This window comes from Pinus tabuliformis, chromosome J (genome assembly GCF_031772625.1).
Source record: "Pinus tabuliformis cultivar Carrire ecotype Pingquan chromosome J, CPIR1, whole genome shotgun sequence".
NCBI classification, from domain to species: Eukaryota; Viridiplantae; Streptophyta; class Pinopsida; order Pinales; family Pinaceae; genus Pinus; species Pinus tabuliformis.
The window spans coordinates 1171194718-1171217573 of NC_142295.1; positions in this window are offsets into that span (position 1 = coordinate 1171194718).

Genomic DNA, 22856 nt, shown 5'->3' on the forward strand with positions numbered 1-22856 from the left:
TTGGATTTTCATTATAACACGAGGGAATTTCTCAAATGTGTAATACAATCTTGATTCTCCTAAACTATAAAAAATACTAATCCTCCACCCAAGAATTGTTAAAAACTGAAATTCTGTTAATTATTAAAGGGCTCTCCAGGTGAGGAGAGTGCCCAAGCACTACATATAATACACTACATACCTCAATTAGGAGAACAACCTAGTACATATAGGCTTTCTCACAATGAGGATGGTTTCAACCATTCCTAGATAACAGGATTTGAGATCTAAATTAGAATCTCAATCCTATCATCATAATAGTAATCTAACTTTATCTTTCTCCATTAATTCCAACACTCCGCTTAATGGAGAAAGGGTACTAAACAATAACATATGCCTACTGGTCTAGTCTCAGCTGGCTCACATTAAAACATGAAACAACTTAGGTAACAAAGATTTTCATTTTTGTCTTCTTACAGCAGAGCCCATACTTGATCATCTTGAGTCGAGCTTCATATTTGATTTCCTCGCCATGAGGTAGTGAATCTCTCCACCTCATTTCTTCCCCAGTGATGGAAAGCTTGATTTCTTATTCTCACTTTCTCAAGATTATGACAGACCGAATAGGAGAATTTTCCTTCTCATTATTTCTAGTGTCAACCATCTGAATGTCAGCTATGATGTCTTCATCATTCATCAATGTAACATTTGCACACACAGAAATATTAATGAGATCATTACACGTCTTCTTCTGCTTTGTCTTCTTCTGCCACGTCTTTGCAATCAGCTTCATGTGGCTCGTCCAACTAATCTTCAACACTTTGTTCCTTTTCACACCCTTCTTGAAGATCAACATCATGTGTCTTCAATCTCACGATTTTGCACAACAGATTGTGCCTCTTGACTTTTGTGGTCATCAAGAGACCCACATATTTCTTCTATTTGAAACATACTACTCATATTAATGCCTCTCCAAATGACCACATGAAAAAAAACATTAGTGAAAAGATCCATATTGATAACACCATTTATTTCACTTCAAATTCCTTTGAGAAACTCTCCACACACCTCCTTATGCGACAACAATTCTTCACAAATAAAACGCCACTTAATGCAACGCCACTTAAAACATTTTCTCCTCCCAAACCCTACCTGCCGATAGAAAAAATGCGAAACCATTCTTTTCTCTACACATATTCAATGTTTTCAGTTACAGTTTCTTGTGCACACCATAAATACACAATTCCAATGCCAACCACCATGTTATTCAAATGCCATAGCTGAGATTATCAAGCAGTTATTTGATTTACTGGAATCAGTTTTAGCATAATTATCCATTGATGATTCTGTGATCATCGTCAACAAATTTTGTGTGTGAATACGCTTGCGACTGTACACAGGAGATATATAGTTGTAGAAGCTATTCAAAAACCCCACATGGCACCAATGTATATAAACACAGAGTGGTATCGAAATGTATTCGCCTAGCGATTCATCAGGTGAGCAACTCAAAATTTCTGGTATAATTCTTCAAAGGAGAAATTCATAACCCATCCTGGATTCATGGACCTGGCGACGTATTTGCAAGTTTTAACGTGCTTCTGGGGCAAAGAAATGTCTATAATTTGCTCTTGGACTCCCTTCATTCTATTTTGACCGTGGACAAGGTGTCGTCAGAGGTGAAAAAATGATGCTCAGAAAATGCTGCTGCATGGAAATCTAAACTCAATCTTGATGCTAGATCCAGATCACTATTGTGGAGGCATGCGCATTCCTTGAAACTCTTGGTTTCTTATGGAATTTCGATGGAATTTGAGAGAGAGAACTGCAATTTACAATCCACTCAATGTCCTCTCCTCACGACTGTCGATCTGCCTCTCTGACTAGCACAGCTCGGATATTTGATGAAGGGGCAAACCGCTTCACAAACAATGGCTACTGTTGCCCAGTGCACCTAGTTCAAATCTAGCACACAGGCCCACCAATGAGTAAACGCCCCTGCTGGGTGACCGATCCTACAACCCTCTACACGCGGGCTCCTCTGGCACCACTAGATGCTGTTTTCTTTAAGTGATGTTAGGCAACCATAGAGATATGACAGGTTCTTAAGTTATTTAGAATCATGCCAAAACAAGTATTATTTCGTACTCATATTGGATTTATTCAGCCAAGTTAATCAAGGACCTATTGAGCATCATGTTGAAATGTTTTTTTTTTTGGGTTTACTTTTTGTACTTTTTTGATAGTGCAATGTCCTATTCATTCTGGAATTTTCTACCTTGCTAATGTATTTTATTAACAACACTCTTTTCCTCCCTTTATCTCTATAATTGTAACATCTAATGATTTGGATGTGCATAGGCTCCACACCTATGTGACTTCCATATCAGGTTATGATTCTACTCTCCTATTAATCACTGCTTAATTCCCAATGAGAACCCCATGTCTACTCATTTTTCCTTCAGTCATACTACTGGACCATTACTACTACATGTATGAAAATATAGCACTTTTTTGTAGAATTAATGCCTTCTCTCATAAAACATATTGTTAAAGAAAAATATGGAATGATCACAATGTAGATTCACACACATGCATACAACCACAATCCACTATAATCATATATGAGTTGCACATCCATTTTTTTTTTGTAGAATTGTCTAACTACTATTCCCATCAAATTAATAACATTATATTATATATATTATTATGCAATAAAACCAATAACGAAATTTTGTTCCAATACCATCTACATATACACCATTTAGTCTATTAAAACTAACATAAGAAAAAATTCTAATCGTAACCACTACTACAAAAGCACTTGGGAAATTACATTTTTCCTCCCAACCTTGAATTGAATCCTCGAGTTTCCCCTAGTTGAGATATGTTTTCCAAGGGAATTAACAACCTCTTTGATCCCCATATAATATATTTTATACATTTTTTTCCATAATAATATATTTTTGCTTAATGGCATCTCGCCTTTGTGGTTCTGCCAACCGATTTGCCTAGGCTTTCTTCCTTTTCTTTTTTCTTTAATGACCACTTTTCTTTCCGACCATACTTTATTCCACCCCTACTTAGCATCTTTCTCGAGATAAGTGATTTAATGGATATTCCTCTCCCATCTCAGTAAATCTTATCTATTGCCTCCTAGAGATTTTTGGGAGTCCTTATCATGGAAGATTTACCTCCTTATGTGTGTGTTAGCGTTCCACTATTCATCCCAAAATATGTAAATATACTTTACATTAATAACAGGGAGATTTTACCACATTTTTTAAAGATCTAGATAGATTTTATTTTTTTTAATTCAATAAATTTAAATTTAAATATATTTAATACAAAAATTAAATATATAATTAATATAAAATTTTAATTTAATTTCATTATTCTTATCATACTTATATTTTTAAATACAATTAAATATATATCAATTTTCATTTTAAAATGTAAATCATAAATTTTAATTTAATATAATCAAATATATATTAGTTTTCTTTTTTTAGTGGATATATATTGAGTTTCTTAAAACATAAATCAGATAAAAGGAAAAATGACGATATTTTATAATCTATCCCAAGGAAAATTGATGAATTTACTTGGTGATTCTATGGATTGAGTTTAGATCATTTCCATTTAGTGCGAGATGCTTTTGGTTTAGGATTATTTTATGGGAGTAGTGTAATTTTTGGTTTTTATTGTTGAATTAGTTAATATAGATTTTGGCTATATTTTAAAATTTATAAATACATTTAATATTGTAAACAAATTATTGAGATAAGAAAATTTTATAAATAAAAGGTTTAAATTTATAATTTTAATAAGTTTCCATCATACTAACAAAATTTAAAAAAATCCATGGTACAACTACCTTAAGTCTTTCTTCTTTAAAACTAACCTATAAATTTAGTAAGAAAAATTGTTCTCTCTTCTTAAATTCACTATAATTAAGAATCTTCAATGCAGCTTTCTTTTTTTAAAGCTAACATACAATTCTAATAAGATAAATTGTCACATGAAACATCGTGGACGCTAAGAATTGATTCTCAATTATCTGAATTCTTGTGCGTCAACCGAAGGTTTCCACGTTTCCAAGGTCCATGTGATTCCTCTGTTCTCACCACTACCAAGGTGGAATGGACGATGTGATGTGTTCTCTTTTTGATCCAATGGTTTTTCTTTTGAGTTGCTCCCATTCACATCAGACCCTTTTTATCACTTTGAAGGTAGTGTCATGCATGTAGGGAACCGTCGAGAGTTTTTTTCGTAACCTGGAAGCTGTAAGTTTGTTCCATGTTCGTGGCAGGAATATCTTTCCTCCTATTCCATATCATCCACGAACCCTGTTTACTAGTAAAGGTTTGAAACCAATTTTAATTCTTTCCTTGTTCCTCGTTTTTTCTCTGGTAACGTTGAGTGCGCACAGGTTCCATATACTTTATTTCATATTTTATTTTATGTTAGGGTTATTTTGTGTTTAGAGCGTTAGGTCAAGGTAGCTCATAGTCTGTTGCTTTGCGCATCTCCAACACTGTTATTTTGCTCATAGTTTCGTATTTTGAATCTAGTTTCCGTTACTAGATTTTTCATGATTACTGGTGGTTTCATCCCTATAGGCTTCATGAAATTTTGGCTTTATCCTCTTCTTTATTTTTTGTGCCAAATTTAACTTGGAGCTCCGTGAAGTTTAGTCGTTGTTCAAGCATCCATTGCAAGTAGGTTTTGGCGTTTTCCTCCCTTCATATTTTTTTCTAAACATTATATCCTATAGCTGGATTGAATCTCACTTTCTACTTCTAGTTAAGTCTTGTATAGCTCTGTCCATTTTCTCTTTCGTCCTCTGTTGATCGCATTATGTAAATTTCTCAAGGAATGAGCTTGGCGCCCAAGTTATAGGTAATAAAATTTTCATCAAATTTTTTTCTTGTAAGGGTTTCATAGCTTCCTCTTTTTTTCAGTGCTCTCCTATGGTTATCCCAAAACCCTTACTAGGCTCACCCTTTTTTTCTCCTTTCTTTGTCGGAAGTATAATACTCTTGCACCAATTGGCTTCCTAATCATGGGAGAAAATATTCCACTACTAATCTTTGGTTATCATTCTTTGAGGTGGTTTTTAGGCTATTCTTTTTGGGTTCTTTGTACTTGTTATCTGCGACGTTCGAAAATTTTTTAAAGTGCACTCCAACTAGCTAAACTTATTGTTAATCCTAGGCAAAGTAATTCCATGCTTATTTCTCACCTTGCTCACATGTGCTATTTTTTCAGGCGCCCTTGAAAGGATTACATTGCATGAAAATTTCTGAAATGAATACTAGGACTCATTGAACATTCACTATTTTGAATATGTTTAATGAATTACATAATGAATTGGAACCTTCCACGGTTATTTCTTTTATTCTTAGTTACAATAGTATTATGTTTCCAGCAAAACCATCTTGCATGGTCGACATGATAAATAGGTTTGTTTAGTTCAAGTTCCTGTATGGTTCCATGATTACTTGAAGGTTGTTGCTCACTCTGTACTGAATTTATAAAACTTATATGAATATAGTCACTATTGTAAATTTAATGGTTGACTCCTTCGTCCATAACCTTTGTAACCAGTGTTTATTCCCCTTGTTTTTGAACATATTAAATTTTGTAGGTTCTTAAATTTATAATCCACTGGTTGTGTCGAAATTACAACCCTTAGAAATGTAGACAACATTATAGGCTTACCAATTTTACGAGTATTGGGCAATTTACTAAGATTTTAACCTTATATGTACACACCTTGTGTTTTTTGGTCTTAATCATCGTTCCTACTATTATAATGAAGGTTTAGACATGCATTATATTCTCATATTGATTTAGAGACCCATGTGAAGTATTACGATTCTTAACCACCGTTGTATTACACATAAAAATCATGACTTATTTGGTAATATCTTTTGTTGTAAATGGTGGTTCTCAAGAATTATTATAATCTCTTTATATTTCTCTCATGATTCTTATACTTTGGTTTTCTAATTTAGAGATGTAGCCTTCAAACCCCAATGTAGTGTTTCAAAGCAAGTATTTCCACACCTCTACCCATATTCTATAGTGTTTCTTGATAGGTACCTTGATTGACAAATGCGACTATCCTATCACTTTATACCCTTAGTTTCTTTTATCTTAGCACAAAAATGAATGCATTAAGAGCTACGCTTTTATTTCTTAAGAGTCTCCTCTTACATATCCCATTGAATTCTTCATTATAACATGAGGGAATTTCTCAAATGTGTAATACAATCTTGATTCTCCTAAACTATAAAAAAATACTAATCCTCCACCCAAGAATTGATAAAAACTGAAATTCTATTAATTAAGGGCTCTCCAGGTGAGGAGAGTGCCCAAGCACTACATATAATACACTACATACTTCAATTAGGAGAACAACCTAGTACATATAGGCTTTCTCACAATGTGGATGGTTTCAACCATTCGTTAGATAACAGGATTTGAGATCTAAAATTAGAATCTCAATCCTATCATCATAATAGTAATCTAAGTTTATCTTTCTCCATTAATTCCAACACTCCCGCTTGATGGAGAAAGGGTACTAAACAATAACATATGCCTGCTGGTCTAGTCTCAGCTAGGCTCACAATTAAAACATGAAACAACTTGGTAACAAAGATTTTCATTTTTTTCTTCTCGCAGCAAAGCCCATACTTGATCATCTTGAGTCGAGGCTTCATATTTGCTTTCCTCGCCATCAGATAGTGATATCTCTCCACCTCATTTCTTCCCTAGTGATGGAAAGCTTGATTTATTATTCTCGCCTTTCTCAAGATTATGACAGACCAAATAGGAGAATTTTCCCCTCTCATTATTTCTAGTGTCAACCATCTAAATTTCAGCTATGATGTCTTCATCATTCATCAATGTAACATTTGCACACAAAAAATATTAATGAGATCATTACACTTTAAATATAAATTTTCTCTAGCTTTGTCTTCTTCTTCACGTCTTTGCAATCAGCTTCATGTGGCTCGTCTAACTAATCTTCAACACTTTGTTCCTTTTCACACCCTTCTTGAAGATCAACTCGTGTGTCTTCAATCTCACGATTTTGCACAACAGATTGTGACTCTTGACTCTTGTGGCCATCAAGAGACCCACATATTTCTTCTAATTTGAACATACTACTCATATTAATGCCTCCAAATGACCACATGAAAAAAAACATCAGTGAAAACATCCATATTGATAACACCATTTATTTCACTTCAAATTCCATTGAGAAACTCCACACACCTCCCTATGCGACAACAATTTGCACAAATAAAACTCCAGCTTAATGCAACGCCACTCAAAACATTTTCTCTTCTCACCAAACCCTACCTGCTAATAGAAAAAATGTGAAACCATTCTTTTCTCTACACATATTCAATGTTTTCAGTTGCAGCTTCTTGTGCACACCATAAATACACAATTCCAATGCCACCACCATGTTATTCAAATGCCATAGCTGAGATTATCAAGCAGTATTTGATTTACTGAATCAGTTTTAGTAGAATTATCCATCGATGATCTCAGTGATCATCGTCAACAAATTCTTGTGTGTGAATATGCTTGCGACTGCTACAGAGGAGATATATAGTCGTAGAAGCTATTCAAAAACCCCACAGGGCACCAATGTATATAAACACAGAGTGGTACTCGAAATGTATTCGCCTAGTGATTCATCAGGTGAGATACTCAAAATTTCTGGTATAATTTTTCAAAAGAGAAATTCATAGCCCATCCTGGATTCACGACCTGGCGACGTATTTGCAGGTTTTGACGTGCTTCTAGGGCAAAGAAATGCCGGTATAATTTGCTCTTGGACTCCCTTCGTTCTATTGTGACCGTGGACAAGGTGTCATTAAAGGCGAAAAATGATGCTCAGAAAATTGTTGCTGCATGGAAATCTAAACTCAATCTTGATGCTAGATCCCAGATCACTATTGTTGAGGCACGCGCATTCCTGAAGCTCTTGGTTTCTTATGGAATTTCGATGGAATTTGAGAGACAATAACTACAATTTACAATCCACTCAATGTCCTCCCCTCACGACTCCCAATCTGCCTCTCTGACTAGCAGAGCTCGGATCTTGATGAAGGGGAAACTGGTTCACAACAATGGCTACTGTTGCCCAGGGCACCTAGTTCAAATCAACCACACAGGCCCACCGACGAGTAAACGCCCCAGCTGGGTGACCGATCCTACAACTCGTCTACATGCGGGCTCCTCTGGCACCATGGGATGCTGTTTTCCATAGGCTTTACCAGATCCAATCTCCACACTGCTGGATCTGAACTCCTTGCAGCCCTAATGGCAATCCAGCCTCCTCCTCTATTCCCTTTGGTGATTCGACCTCTCTGCGGCGGCCTCTTCCTAAACGGTAGTCCTCTGCTCAACGTTCCACAACTCCAACACCTCCACGTAGCCTCGATTGTCCTCCACTCTGTTAAATGATAGGGCCTCCCTCAGGCAGGTGTGAGCTCTTCTCTGTGGCGATCTTGTAGCCTTATCGACGCTTCGAAATCCTCGAGGCTCAATTTGTGCTATGACGCTGCCACATCCACCAGCGCAAAACTCCGCAACAAAATAGGTCGGCGCGGTTGATCTTACAAACCACGCGATATCAGTCACGCCTTTCAAATTAGCGTACATCGTACAGGTCCCTCCATCCTATAGTTGTAATACCATGATAAAAAATAAAATTTTATTAATTGAATGGCTCTCAGGTGAGATACCTAGAGAGTGCCCAAGCACTACAAGTAATACACTACATACCTCAATCAGGAGAACAACTTAGTACATATAGGATTTCTCACAATGAGGATGGTTTCAACCACTTCCTAGATAACAGGATCTGAGATCTAAAATTAGAATCTCAATCCTATCATTATAATAGTAATCTAAGTTTAGCTTTCTCCATTAATTCCAACAAGAATATTACTTCAGTTAGATGATGTTTTGTCATAATTTCAATTGGGTTCTGATAGTTATAGTAGCAAAAAAAAGTGTTCTATGATCTCCCTAATTAATAAAGTTAATATCTTATGATTTTGAAATGTATAACAAAATTGCTGATGGGTATCCTTCAGGGACTCCTTAGATATTCCATTCCAAGGGTTGATCCTAACACTGTTTGATTGATTTTCTTAGCAATGCCCTGATAAGGAGACATTTTTAATATTCTTAAGATGTGAACGTGATAAGTTAAAAATAAAGTTTCTCCTAATTATTCCTACTTCCTACACCATACTTAACTTCTTGGTCCAAATAGACTATAAGATTTTTTTTATGTATTTGTCGCTCAACATTTATATATGTATTGGTCCACCTTCTACCAAACTATGTAACGAATACACACACACACACACACACACACATATATATATTTATATCTATATATATATATATATATATATATCTATCTATAAATAAATAAATATATATATATATATATATATTATAGATATATATATATGTATGTATAGATGTGTGTGTGTGTGTGTGTGTCTATGTTTGTGTGTGTGTGTATGTATGTATGTATGTATGTATTCGTTACATAGTTTGGTAGAGGTGGAATGTCAACTTATCTTCCATACTTAGATGTTAGGCAAGCATAGAGATATGACAGGTTCTTAAGTTATTTAGAATCATGCCAAAACAAGTATTGTTTCGTACTCATATTGGATTTATTCAACCAAGTTAATCAAGGACCTATTGAGCGTCATGTTGAAATGTTTTTTTGGGTTTATTTTTTGTACTTTTTTGATAGTGCAGTGTCCTATTCATTCTGGAATTTTCTACCTTGCTAATGTGTTTTATTAACAACACTCTTTTCCTCCCTTTATCTCTATAATTCTAACTTCTAATGATTTGGATGTGCATAGGCTCCACACCTATGTGACTTCCATATCAGGTTATGATTCTACTCTCCTATTACTCACTGCTTAATTCCCAATGAGAACCCCATGTCTACTCATTTTTCCTTCAGTCATACTACTGGACCATTACTACTACATGTATGAATATATAGCACTTTTTTGTAGAATTAATGCCTTCTCTCATAAAACATATTGTTAAAGAAAATATTGAATGATCACAATGTAGATTCACACACATGCATACAACCACAATCCACTATAATCATATATGAGCTTCACATCCATTTTTTTTTTTAGAATTGTCTAACTACTATTCCCATCAAATTAATAACAATATACTAGAAAAAATTTCTAATCGTAACCACTACTACAAAAGCACTTGGGTTTCTATAGTTATAGTAACAAAAAAAAGTGTTTTATGATCTCCCTAATTAATAAAGTTAATATCTTATGATTTTGAAATGTATAACAAAATTGCCGATGGGTATCCCTTCAAGGACTCCTAAGATATTCCATTCCAAGGGTTGATCCTAGCACTGTTTGATTGATTTTCTTAGCAATTCCCTGATAAGGAGACATTTTTAATATTCTTAAGATGTGAACATGATAAGTTAAAAATAAATTTTCTCCTGGTTATTCCTACTTCCTACACCATACTTAACTTCTTGGTCCAAATAGACTATAATATTATTTTTTTATGTATTTGTCGCTCAACATTTATATATGTATTGATCCACCTTCTACCAAACTATGTAACGAATACACACACACACGCACATATATATATATATATATATATATATATATATATATATTTATATATATATATATATATATATATATATATATATATATATATATATATATATTATATATATATCTGTGTGTGTGTGTGTGTGTGTGTATGTATGTATGTATGTACGTATGTATGTATGTATTTGTTACATAGTTTGGTAGAAGGTGGAATGTCAACTTATCTTCCATACATAGATGTTAGGCAACCATAGAGATATGACAGGTTCTTAAGTTATTTAGAATCATGCCAAAACAAGTATTATTTCGTACTCATATTGGATTTATTCAGCCAAGTTAATCAAGGACCTATTGAGCATCATGTTGAAATGTTTTTTTTTTTGGGTTTACTTTTTGTACTTTTTTGATAGTGCAATGTCCTATTCATTCTGGAATTTTCTACCTTGCTAATGTATTTTATTAACAACACTCTTTTCCTCCCTTTATCTCTATAATTGTAACATCTAATGATTTGGATGTGCATAGGCTCCACACCTATGTGACTTCCATATCAGGTTATGATTCTACTCTCCTATTAATCACTGCTTAATTCCCAATGAGAACCCCATGTCTACTCATTTTTCCTTCAGTCATACTACTGGACCATTACTACTACATGTATGAAAATATAGCACTTTTTTGTAGAATTAATGCCTTCTCTCATAAAACATATTGTTAAAGAAAATATGGAATGATCACAATGTAGATTCACACACATGCATACAACCACAATCCACTATAATCATATATGAGTTGCACATCCATTTTTTTTTTGTAGAATTGTCTAACTACTATTCCCATCAAATTAATAACATTATATATATATATTATTATGCAATAAAACCAATAACGAAATTTTGTTCCAATACCATCTACATATACACCATTTAGTCTATTAAAACTAACATAAGAAAAAATTCTAATCGTAACCACTACTACAAAAGCACTTGGGAAATTACATTTTTCCTCCCAACCTTGAATTGAATCCTCGAGTTTCCCCTAGTTGAGATATGTTTTCCAAGGGAATTAACAACCTCTTTGATCCCCATATAATATATTTTATACATTTTTTTCCATAATATATTTTTGCTTAATGGCATCTCGCCTTTGTGGTTCTGCCAACCGATTTGCCTAGGCTTTCTTCCTTTTCTTTTTTCTTTAATGACCACTTTTCTTTCCGACCATACTTTATTCCACCCCTACTTAGCATCTTTCTCGAGATAAGTGATTTAATGGATATTCCTCTCCCATCTCAGTAAATCTTATCTATTGCCTCCTAGAGATTTTTGGGAGTCCTTATCATGGAAGATTTACCTCCTTATGTGTGTGTTAGCGTTCCACTATTCATCCCAAAATATGTAAATATACTTTACATTAATAACAGGGAGATTTTACCACATTTTTTAAAGATCTAGATAGATTTTATTTTTTTTAATTCAATAAATTTAAATTTAAATAGATTTAATACAAAAATTAAATATATAATTAATATAAAATTTTAATTTAATTTCATTATTCTTATCATACTTATATTTTTAAATACAATTAAATATATATCAATTTTCATTTTAAAATGTAAATCATAAATTTTAATTTAATATAATCAAATATATATTAGTTTTCTTTTTTTAGTGGATATATATTGAGTTTCTTAAAACATAAATCAGATAAAAGGAAAAATGACGATATTTTATAATCTATCCCAAGGAAAATTGATGAATTTACTTGTGATTCTATGGATTGAGTTTAGATCATTTCCATTTAGTGCGAGATGCTTTTGGTTTAGGATTATTTTATGGGAGTAGTGTAATTTTTGGTTTTTATTGTTGAATTAGTTAATATAGATTTTGGCTATATTTTAAAATTTATAAATACATTTAATATTGTAAACAAATTATTGAGATAAGAAAATTTTATAAATAAAAGGTTTAAATTTATAATTTTAATAAGTTTCCATCATACTAACAAAATTTAAAAAAATCCATGGTACAACTACCTTAAGTCTTTCTTCTTTAAAACTAACCTATAAATTTAGTAAGAAAAATTGTTCTCTCTTCTTAAATTCACTATAATTAAGAATCTTCAATGCAGCTTTCTTTTTTTAAAGCTAACATACAATTCTAATAAGATAAATTGTCACATGAAACATCGTGGACGCTAAGAATTGATTCTCAATTATCTGAATTCTTGTGCGTCAACCGAAGGTTTCCACGTTTCCAAGGTCCATGTGATTCCTCTGTTCTCACCACTACCAAGGTGGAATGGACGATGTGATGTGTTCTCTTTTTGATCCAATGGTTTTTCTTTTGAGTTGCTCCCATTCACATCAGACCCTTTTTATCACTTTGAAGGTAGTGTCATGCATGTAGGGAACCGTCGAGAGTTTTTTTCGTAACCTGGAAGCTGTAAGTTTGTTCCATGTTCGTGGCAGGAATATCTTTCCTCCTATTCCATATCATCCACGAACCCTGTTTACTAGTAAAGGTTTGAAACCAATTTTAATTCTTTCCTTGTTCCTCGTTTTTTCTCTGGTAACGTTGAGTGCGCACAGGTTCCATATACTTTATTTCATATTTTATTTTATGTTAGGGTTATTTTGTGTTTAGAGCGTTAGGTCAAGGTAGCTCATAGTCTGTTGCTTTGCGCATCTCCAACACTGTTATTTTGCTCATAGTTTCGTATTTTGAATCTAGTTTCCGTTACTAGATTTTTCATGATTACTGGTGGTTTCATCCCTATAGGCTTCATGAAATTTTGGCTTTATCCTCTTCTTTATTTTTTGTGCCAAATTTAACTTGGAGCTCCGTGAAGTTTAGTCGTTGTTCAAGCATCCATTGCAAGTAGGTTTTGGCGTTTTCCTCCCTTCATATTTTTTTCTAAACATTATATCCTATAGCTGGATTGAATCTCACTTTCTACTTCTAGTTAAGTCTTGTATAGCTCTGTCCATTTTCTCTTTCGTCCTCTGTTGATCGCATTATGTAAATTTCTCAAGGAATGAGCTTGGCGCCCAAGTTATAGGTAATAAAATTTTCATCAAATTTTTTTCTTGTAAGGGTTTCATAGCTTCCTCTTTTTTTCAGTGCTCTCCTATGGTTATCCCAAAACCCTTACTAGGCTCACCCTTTTTTTCTCCTTTCTTTGTCGGAAGTATAATACTCTTGCACCAATTGGCTTCCTAATCATGGGAGAAAATATTCCACTACTAATCTTTGGTTATCATTCTTTGAGGTGGTTTTTAGGCTATTCTTTTTGGGTTCTTTGTACTTGTTATCTGCGACGTTCGAAAATTTTTTAAAGTGCACTCCAACTAGCTAAACTTATTGTTAATCCTAGGCAAAGTAATTCCATGCTTATTTCTCACCTTGCTCACATGTGCTATTTTTTCAGGCGCCCTTGAAAGGATTACATTGCATGAAAATTTCTGAAATGAATACTAGGACTCATTGAACATTCACTATTTTGAATATGTTTAATGAATTACATAATGAATTGGAACCTTCCACGGTTATTTCTTTTATTCTTAGTTACAATAGTATTATGTTTCCAGCAAAACCATCTTGCATGGTCGACATGATAAATAGGTTTGTTTAGTTCAAGTTCCTGTATGGTTCCATGATTACTTGAAGGTTGCTGCTCACTCTGTACTGAATTTATAAAACTTATATGAATATAGTCACTATTGTAAATTTAATGGTTGACTCCTTCGTCCATAACCTTTGTAACCAGTGTTTATTCCCCTTGTTTTTGAACATATTAAATTTTGTAGGTTCTTAAATTTATAATCCACTGGTTGTGTCGAAATTACAACCCTTAGAAATGTAGACAACATTATAGGCTTACCAATTTTACGAGTATTGGGCAATTTACTAAGATTTTAACCTTATATGTACACACCTTGTGTTTTTTGGTCTTAATCATCGTTCCTACTATTATAATGAAGGTTTAGACATGCATTATATTCTCATATTGATTTAGAGACCCATGTGAAGTATTACGATTCTTAACCACCGTTGTATTACACATAAAAATCATGACTTATTTGGTAATATCTTTTGTTGTAAATGGTGGTTCTCAAGAATTATTATAATCTCTTTATATTTCTCTCATGATTCTTATACTTTGGTTTTCTAATTTAGAGATGTAGCCTTCAAACCCCAATGTAGTGTTTCAAAGCAAGTATTTCCACACCTCTACCCATATTCTATAGTGTTTCTTGATAGGTACCTTGATTGACAAATGCGACTATCCTATCACTTTATACCCTTAGTTTCTTTTATCTTAGCACAAAAATGAATGCATTAAGAGCTACGATTTTATTTCTTAAGATTCTCCTCTTACATATCCCATTGAATTCTTCATTATAACATGAGGGAATTTCTCAAATGTGTAATACAATCTTGATTCTCCTAAACTATAAAAAAATACTAATCCTCCACCCAAGAATTGATAAAAACTGAAATTCTATTAATTAAGTGGCTCTCCAGGTGAGGAGAGTGCCCAAGCACTACATATAATACACTACATACTTCAATTAGGAGAACAACCTAGTACATATAGGCTTTCTCACAATGTGGATGGTTTCAACCACTCGTTAGATAACAGGATTTGAGATCTAAAATTAGAATCTCAATCCTATCATCATAATAGTAATCTAACTTTATCTTTCTCCATTAATTCCAACACTCCCGCTTGACGGAGAAAGGGTACTAAACAATAACATATGCCTGCTGGTCTAGTCTCAGCTAGGCTCACAATTAAAACATGAAACAACTTGGTAACAAAGATTTTCATTTTTTTCTTCTCGCAGCAAAGCCCATACTTGATCATCTTGAGTCGAGGCTTCATCTTTGCTTTCCTCGCCATCAGATAGTGATATCTCTCCACCTCATTTCTTCCCTAGTGATGGAAAGCTTGATTTATTATTCTCGCCTTTCTCAAGATTATGACAGACCAAATAGGAGAATTTCCCCTCTCATTATTTCTAGTGTCAACCATCTAAATTTCAGCTATGATGTCTTCATCATTCATCAATGTAACGTTTGCACACAAAAAATATTAATGAGATCATTACACTTTAAATATAAATTTTCTCTAGCTTTGTCTTCTTCTTCCACGTCTTTGCAATCAGCTTCATGTGGCTCGTCTAACTAATCTTCAACACTTTGTTCCTCTTCACACCCTTCTTGAAGATCAACTCGTGTGTCTTCAATCTCACGATTTTGCACAACAGATTGTGACTCTTGACTCTTGTGGCCATCAAGAGACCCACATATTTCTTCTAATTTGAACATACTACTCATATTAATGCCTCCAAATGACCACATGAAAAAAAACATCAGTGAAAACATCCATATTGATAACACCATTTATTTCACTTCAAATTCCATTGAGAAACTCCACACACCTCCCTATGCGACAACAATTTTGCACAAATAAAACTCCAGCTTAATGCAACGCCACTCAAAACATTTTCTCTTCTCACCAAACCCTACCTGCTAATAGAAAAAATGTGAAACCATTCTTTTCTCTACACATATTCAATGTTTTCAGTTGCAGCTTCTTGTGCACACCATAAATACACAATTCCAATGCCACCCACCATGTTATTCAAATGCCATAGCTGAGATTATCAAGCAGTATTTGATTTACTAGAATCAGTTTTAGTAGAATTATCCATCGATGATCTCAGTGATCATCGTCAACAAATTCTGTGTGTGAATATGCTTGCGACTGCTACAGAGGAGATATATAGTCGTAGAAGCTATTCAAAAACCCCACAGGGCACCAATGTATATAAACACAGAGTGGTACTCGAAATGTATTCGCCTAGTGATTCATCAGGTGAGATACTCAAAATTTCTGGTATAATTATTCAAAAGAGAAATTCATAGCCCATCCTGGATTCACGACCTGGCGACGTATTTGCAGGTTTTGACGTGCTTCTAGGGCAAAGAAATGCCGGTAATTTGCTCTTGGACTCCCTTCGTTCTATTGTGACCGTGGACAAGGTGTCATTAAAGGCGAAAAATGATGCTCAGAAAATTGTTGCTGCATGGAAATCTAAACTCAATCTTGATGCTAGATCCCAGATCACTATTGTTGAGGCACGCGCATTCCTGAAGCTCTTGGTTTCTTATGGAATTTCGATGGAATTTGAGAGACAATAACTACAATTTACAATCCACTCAATGTCCTCCCCTCGCGACTCCCAATCTGCCTCTCTGACTAGCAGAGCTCGGATCTCTGATGAAGGGGAAACTGGTTCACAACAATGGCTACTGTTGCCCAGGGCACCTAGTTCAAATCAACCACACAGGCCCACCGACGAGTAAACGCCCCAGCTGGGTGACCGATCCTACAACTCGTCTACATGCGGGCTCCTCTGGCACCATGGGATGCTGTTTTCCATAGGCTTTACCAGATCCAATCTCCACACTGCTGGATCTGAACTCCTTGCAGCCCTAATGGCAATCCAGCCTCCTCCTCTATTCCCTTTGGTGATTCGACCTCCTCTCTGCGGCCTCTTCCTAAACGGTAGTCCTCTGCTCAACGTTCCACAGCTCCAACACCTCCACGTAGCCTCGATTGTCCTCCACTCTGTTAAATGATAGGGCCTCCCTCAGGCAGGTGTGAGCTCTTCTCTGTGGCGATCTTGTAGCCTTATCGACGCTTCGAAATCCTCGAGGCTCAATTTGTGCTATGACGCTGCCACATCCACCAGCGCAAAACTCCGCAACAAAATAGGTCGGCGCGGTTGATCTTACAAACCACGCGATATCAGTCACGCCTTTCAAATTAGCGTACATCGTACAGGTCCCTCCATCCTATAGTTGTAATACCATGATAAAAAATAAAATTTTATTAATTGAATGGCTCTCCAGGTGAGATACCTAGAGAGTGCCCAAGCACTACAAGTAATACACTACATACCTCAATCAGGAGAACAACTTAGTACATATAGGATTTCTCACAATGAGGATGGTTTCAACCACTTCCTAGATAACAGGATCTGAGATCTAAAATTAGAATCTCAATCCTATCATTATAATAGTAATCTAAGTTTAGCTTTCTCCATTAATTCCAACAAGAATATTACTTCAGTTAGATGATGTTTTGTCATAATTTCAATTGGGTTCTGATAGTTATAGTAGCAAAAAAAAGTGTTCTATGATCTCCCTAATTAATAAAGTTAATATCTTATGATTTTGAAATGTATAACAAAATTGCTGATGGGTATCCCTTCAGGGACTCCTTAGATATTCCATTCCAAGGGTTGATCCTAACACTGTTTGATTGATTTTCTTAGCAATGCCCTGATAAGGAGACATTTTTAATATTCTTAAGATGTGAACGTGATAAGTTAAAAATAAAGTTTCTCCTAATTATTCCTACTTCCTACACCATACTTAACTTCTTGGTCCAAATAGACTATAAGATTTTTTTTATGTATTTGTCGCTCAACATTTATATATGTATTGGTCCACCTTCTACCAAACTATGTAACGAATACACACACACACACACACACACACATATATATATTTATATCTATATATATATATATATATATATCTATCTATAAATAAATATATATATATATATATATATAGATATATATATATGTATGTATAGATGTGTGTGTGTGTGTGTGTGTCTATGTTTGTGTGTGTGTGTATGTATGTATGTATGTATGTATTCGTTACATAGTTTGGTAGAAGGTGGAATGTCAACTTATCTTCCATACTTAGATGTTAGGCAAGCATAGAGATATGACAGGTTCTTAAGTTATTTAGAATCATGCCAAAACAAGTATTGTTTCGTACTCATATTGGATTTATTCAACCAAGTTAATCAAGGACCTATTGAGCGTCATGTTGAAATGTTTTTTTTGGGTTTATTTTTTGTACTTTTTTGATAGTGCAGTGTCCTATTCATTCTGGAATTTTCTACCTTGCTAATGTGTTTTATTAACAACACTCTTTTCCTCCCTTTATCTCTATAATTCTAACTTCTAATGATTTGGATGTGCATAGGCTCCACACCTATGTGACTTCCATATCAGGTTATGATTCTACTCTCCTATTACTCACTGCTTAATTCCCAATGAGAACCCCATGTCTACTCATTTTTCCTTCAGTCATACTACTGGACCATTACTACTACATGTATGAATATATAGCACTTTTTTGTAGAATTAATGCCTTCTCTCATAAAACATATTGTTAAAGAAAATATTGAATGATCACAATGTAGATTCACACACATGCATACAACCACAATCCACTATAATCATATATGAGCTTCACATCCATTTTTTTTTTTAGAATTGTCTAACTACTATTCCCATCAAATTAATAACAATAACTAGAAAAAATTCTAATCGTAACCACTACTACAAAAGCACTTGGGAAATTACACTTTTCCTCCCAACCTTGAATTGAATCCTCGAGTTTCCCCCTAGTTTATATATGTTTTCCAAGGGAATTAACAACCCCTTTGATCCCCATATAATATATTTTATACATTTTTTTCCATAAAATATTTTTCCTCAACGGCGTCTCGCCTTTGTGGTTCCGCCAACTGATTTGCCTAGGCTTTCTTCCTTTTCTTTTTTTCTTTAATGACCACTTTTCTTTCCCACGATACTTTATTCCACCTCTACTTAGCATCTTTCTCGAGATAAGTGATTTAATGTATATTCCTCTCCCATCTCAGTAAATATTATCTATTGCCTCCTAGGGATTTTTGGGAGTCCTTATCATGGAAGATTTATCTCCATCTCATCCATCAATGAGAATTTTCAACTTTTTGGCAAGAATATCTTAACTCTAGTGTTTCATTCCTAGTTAGTTCCAACATATTTATTTATTAATAAAATTTACTTATTACATCATAATAACTTTATTGTTCACTTCAATTTCAACCAATCATGGCTTTTCTGCCATCAAGTCCATAATAATTTAGTCTAAATATAGAAAGACATTATTACAGAAACATAGGGGTATTACATGTTCCCCCTGTTTTTATTCAATATTGTCCCCAATTTTCATTTTCCAATTGCTTCCCTTTGAATTAGTGCTAGATAGGTCTCTCACATTTCATCCTCTCACTCCCATGTAGCCTCTTTGGGGGTAATTACCTCCACTGCACTTTAACCCGAGCAATGACTCGATTCTGGAGAAAGATCTGTTTTAGATCTAGTATGTTGAGTTGCTCTAGCAGGAAGTCTCCTTCTTGTTCCATCATATAAAATTCCAATCAATTATGTGAGAATTATCATATATACATTTCTTTAGCAAAGATACATGAAAACAATTGTGCACTTTAATATGGCTGAGCAATACTAGTTGATATGATACTGGCCCAATTTTGTCCAAAATATGAAAAGGCCCATAGAATCGTGGTACCATCGTTGTACAGTTTCCAGTTCTTAAGGAACATTTACTCAGTTTCACCCTTAAGTAAACATGGTCTCCAATATTAAATTCCACGTGTGTTCTCTTCCTATCTTCATAGATTTTATGCCTGTCTTGTGCAATTTTTATGTTTTGTATAATTTTTTGTACCACCTACTCCATTTTGTGCAAGGTAGCTGGCCCTAATAGTAATCAGTCTTCCTGCTGTCTCCAATTGAGAGGTGTATGGAATTTTTTTCCATCCATGGCTTCAAAAGGACTCATTTTTATTGAAGTTTGGTAGCTTTTGTTTTAAGAAAATTATACTAAATGAAGAAAATCCTCCCATTTGGTAGGTTTTTCCATGACATACATCCTTAGCATGTCCTCCAAAATTAGATTGGTTCTCTTTGTCTATCCGCATGTTTGAGGGTCATATGCAGTGCTAAAATTTAGCTGAGTTCCAATGCCCCCAAACAAATATTTCCAAAATTTGGAGGTAAATTTAACATCCCTATTCAACACTACCATATTTGGCACTCCATGTATTTGGAAAATATCCTTCATGAAAATATTGGGAATATCTTTTGTCCCATAAGTGGACTGTACATGTATAAGATTTGCTACTTTACTTAAGGTATCCAACACCATCATAATGGAATCGTGTTGTCATTTGGTCCTTGGTAATCTAGTGATGAAATATAAGAAACTACTTCCCATTTACAATTAGGGATAGGTAGTGGATTCAACAATCTAGCGGGGTGTTAGTGTTGCACCTTCACTTGCTAAGATTCTAAGCATTTTGACAAATATTCTCCTACCTCTTTTTTCATGCCTGTCCAAAAGAAACATTTTCTTAATGATGTTATCATATTTTGATATCCGGGATGTTCAGCATATGGTTTATTGTGGTACTCATCTAGTACCATTTGTTTCAGATCATTCACATTGGGGACATATAATCTTTTCTTGTAAATTAACATTTTTTCATAATTTTTAGCATAACCTAGGCTTTATGTTTATTGCAATTTCTATTGAATTTCCATGTACTTATGATCTCTTGGTATTGAGTTTTTAATATACTCTAAAAAATATGTACTAATACTACTAACAGATACCCCCATTAAAGCATGTGCATGTCTACTTAAAGCATCTTCTATATTGTTTTATTTTCCTTTTTTGTGTTTGATGTCAAACTCAAACTCATTAAGGAACCCCATCCACCTAGTTTGTCTAGCATTAAGATTTGGTTACCTAAAAAAATATTTCAAGATGATATGATATGTTACCAATGTGAATTTATTCCCTAATATATAGTGCCTCCACATATTTAGAGTATGTATTACAACATCTAGTTCTAGATCATATATTACATAATTTTTGCCATGTGTCTTCAACTTTATAGACTCATAAGCTACTGCTAAATTTTCCTACATCAAGACTCCCCCAAAACCTTCGAAATAAGCATATATGAAAAAAATTTATCTTAATTTGGGTCTGCAATTTTCAATATAGGGGCCACTGTAAGTAAGTGCTTCAATTTGTCAAAAATTTCCTTACATGTGGTTGTCCATTCAATATTTGCTCACTATTTTTGTAAAAAGGTAATATGGTAGGTTAGTTTAGATAATCCTTCTATAAATATTTGGTAATACCCTGTGATTCCCATAAATGAGGGGACAACTGATACATCCTTAGGTATGGACCACTTTAAAATAGCCCTAACCTTCTTAGGGTTAACAAACAATCCCTCCTTTGAAATAACATGGTCCAAATATTGTATTTTGTTCTTATAAAACCTACATTTGCTAAATTTAGAATATAATTGATGTTTGTTTAACATTTACAACACTAATTTCAGATTTTCCTTATGTTCTTCTTCATTCTTGGAATCTACTAGAATGTCATCTATAAATACCTGTAAAATTTATCGAGGTACTTATTAAGTCCACTGTTCATTAAACACATAAAGGTTGTTGGTGCATTAGTAAGGCCAAATGGTAACACTACAAACTCATATTGGGCATATCTGATTAGAAAAGTTGTCTTATAAATATCTTCATCCTTTATTCTCAGTTGGTGATACTTGATCCTTAAGCCAATTTTTGAGAATATGATTGCCCCCCTCACTTGATTGAATATATCATCAATATGGGGCATCAAGTATTTATTTTTAATAGTTAACTTGTTTAATTATCGATAATTGATTCACATTTTAAATGTCCCATCCTTCTTCTTACCAAATAACATAGGAGCACCTCATGGTGATACATTGGGCCTAATATAGCCTTTGTCCAGTAATTCATGTAACTACACCTTCAACTCTAATAACTCAGCTACACTCATTCTATAGGGAGCTCTAGAGACCAGGGCTGCACCTGACACCAGATCAATAGAAAGCTATATATATCTACGAGGACGTAAGCCTGAGATTTCCACTGGAAAAACATCCAGAAACTTCTTAATGATTAGCAGGGCCTCTAAATTTTTCTTTTTAGTTTGTTGCTCATTTATTTCCACATGCACCACAAATAATCAATACCCTTTTCACGCACTATTTTTCATTTGTAAGGTTGAAATCTGTCTAACTAATATGGATTTTAGTGTGCCTTTGATTACTTGAGTTTTCCCACCTTATCTCACACAACTCATTGTTTTCTCTAAACAATTTATGATAGCTCCATGTGTTTCCAACCACTCCATTCCTATTAACAGATCATAGGATCCTACGGGGAGTGTATTTAGATTCACTTTTCAGGAATATCCATTTAGA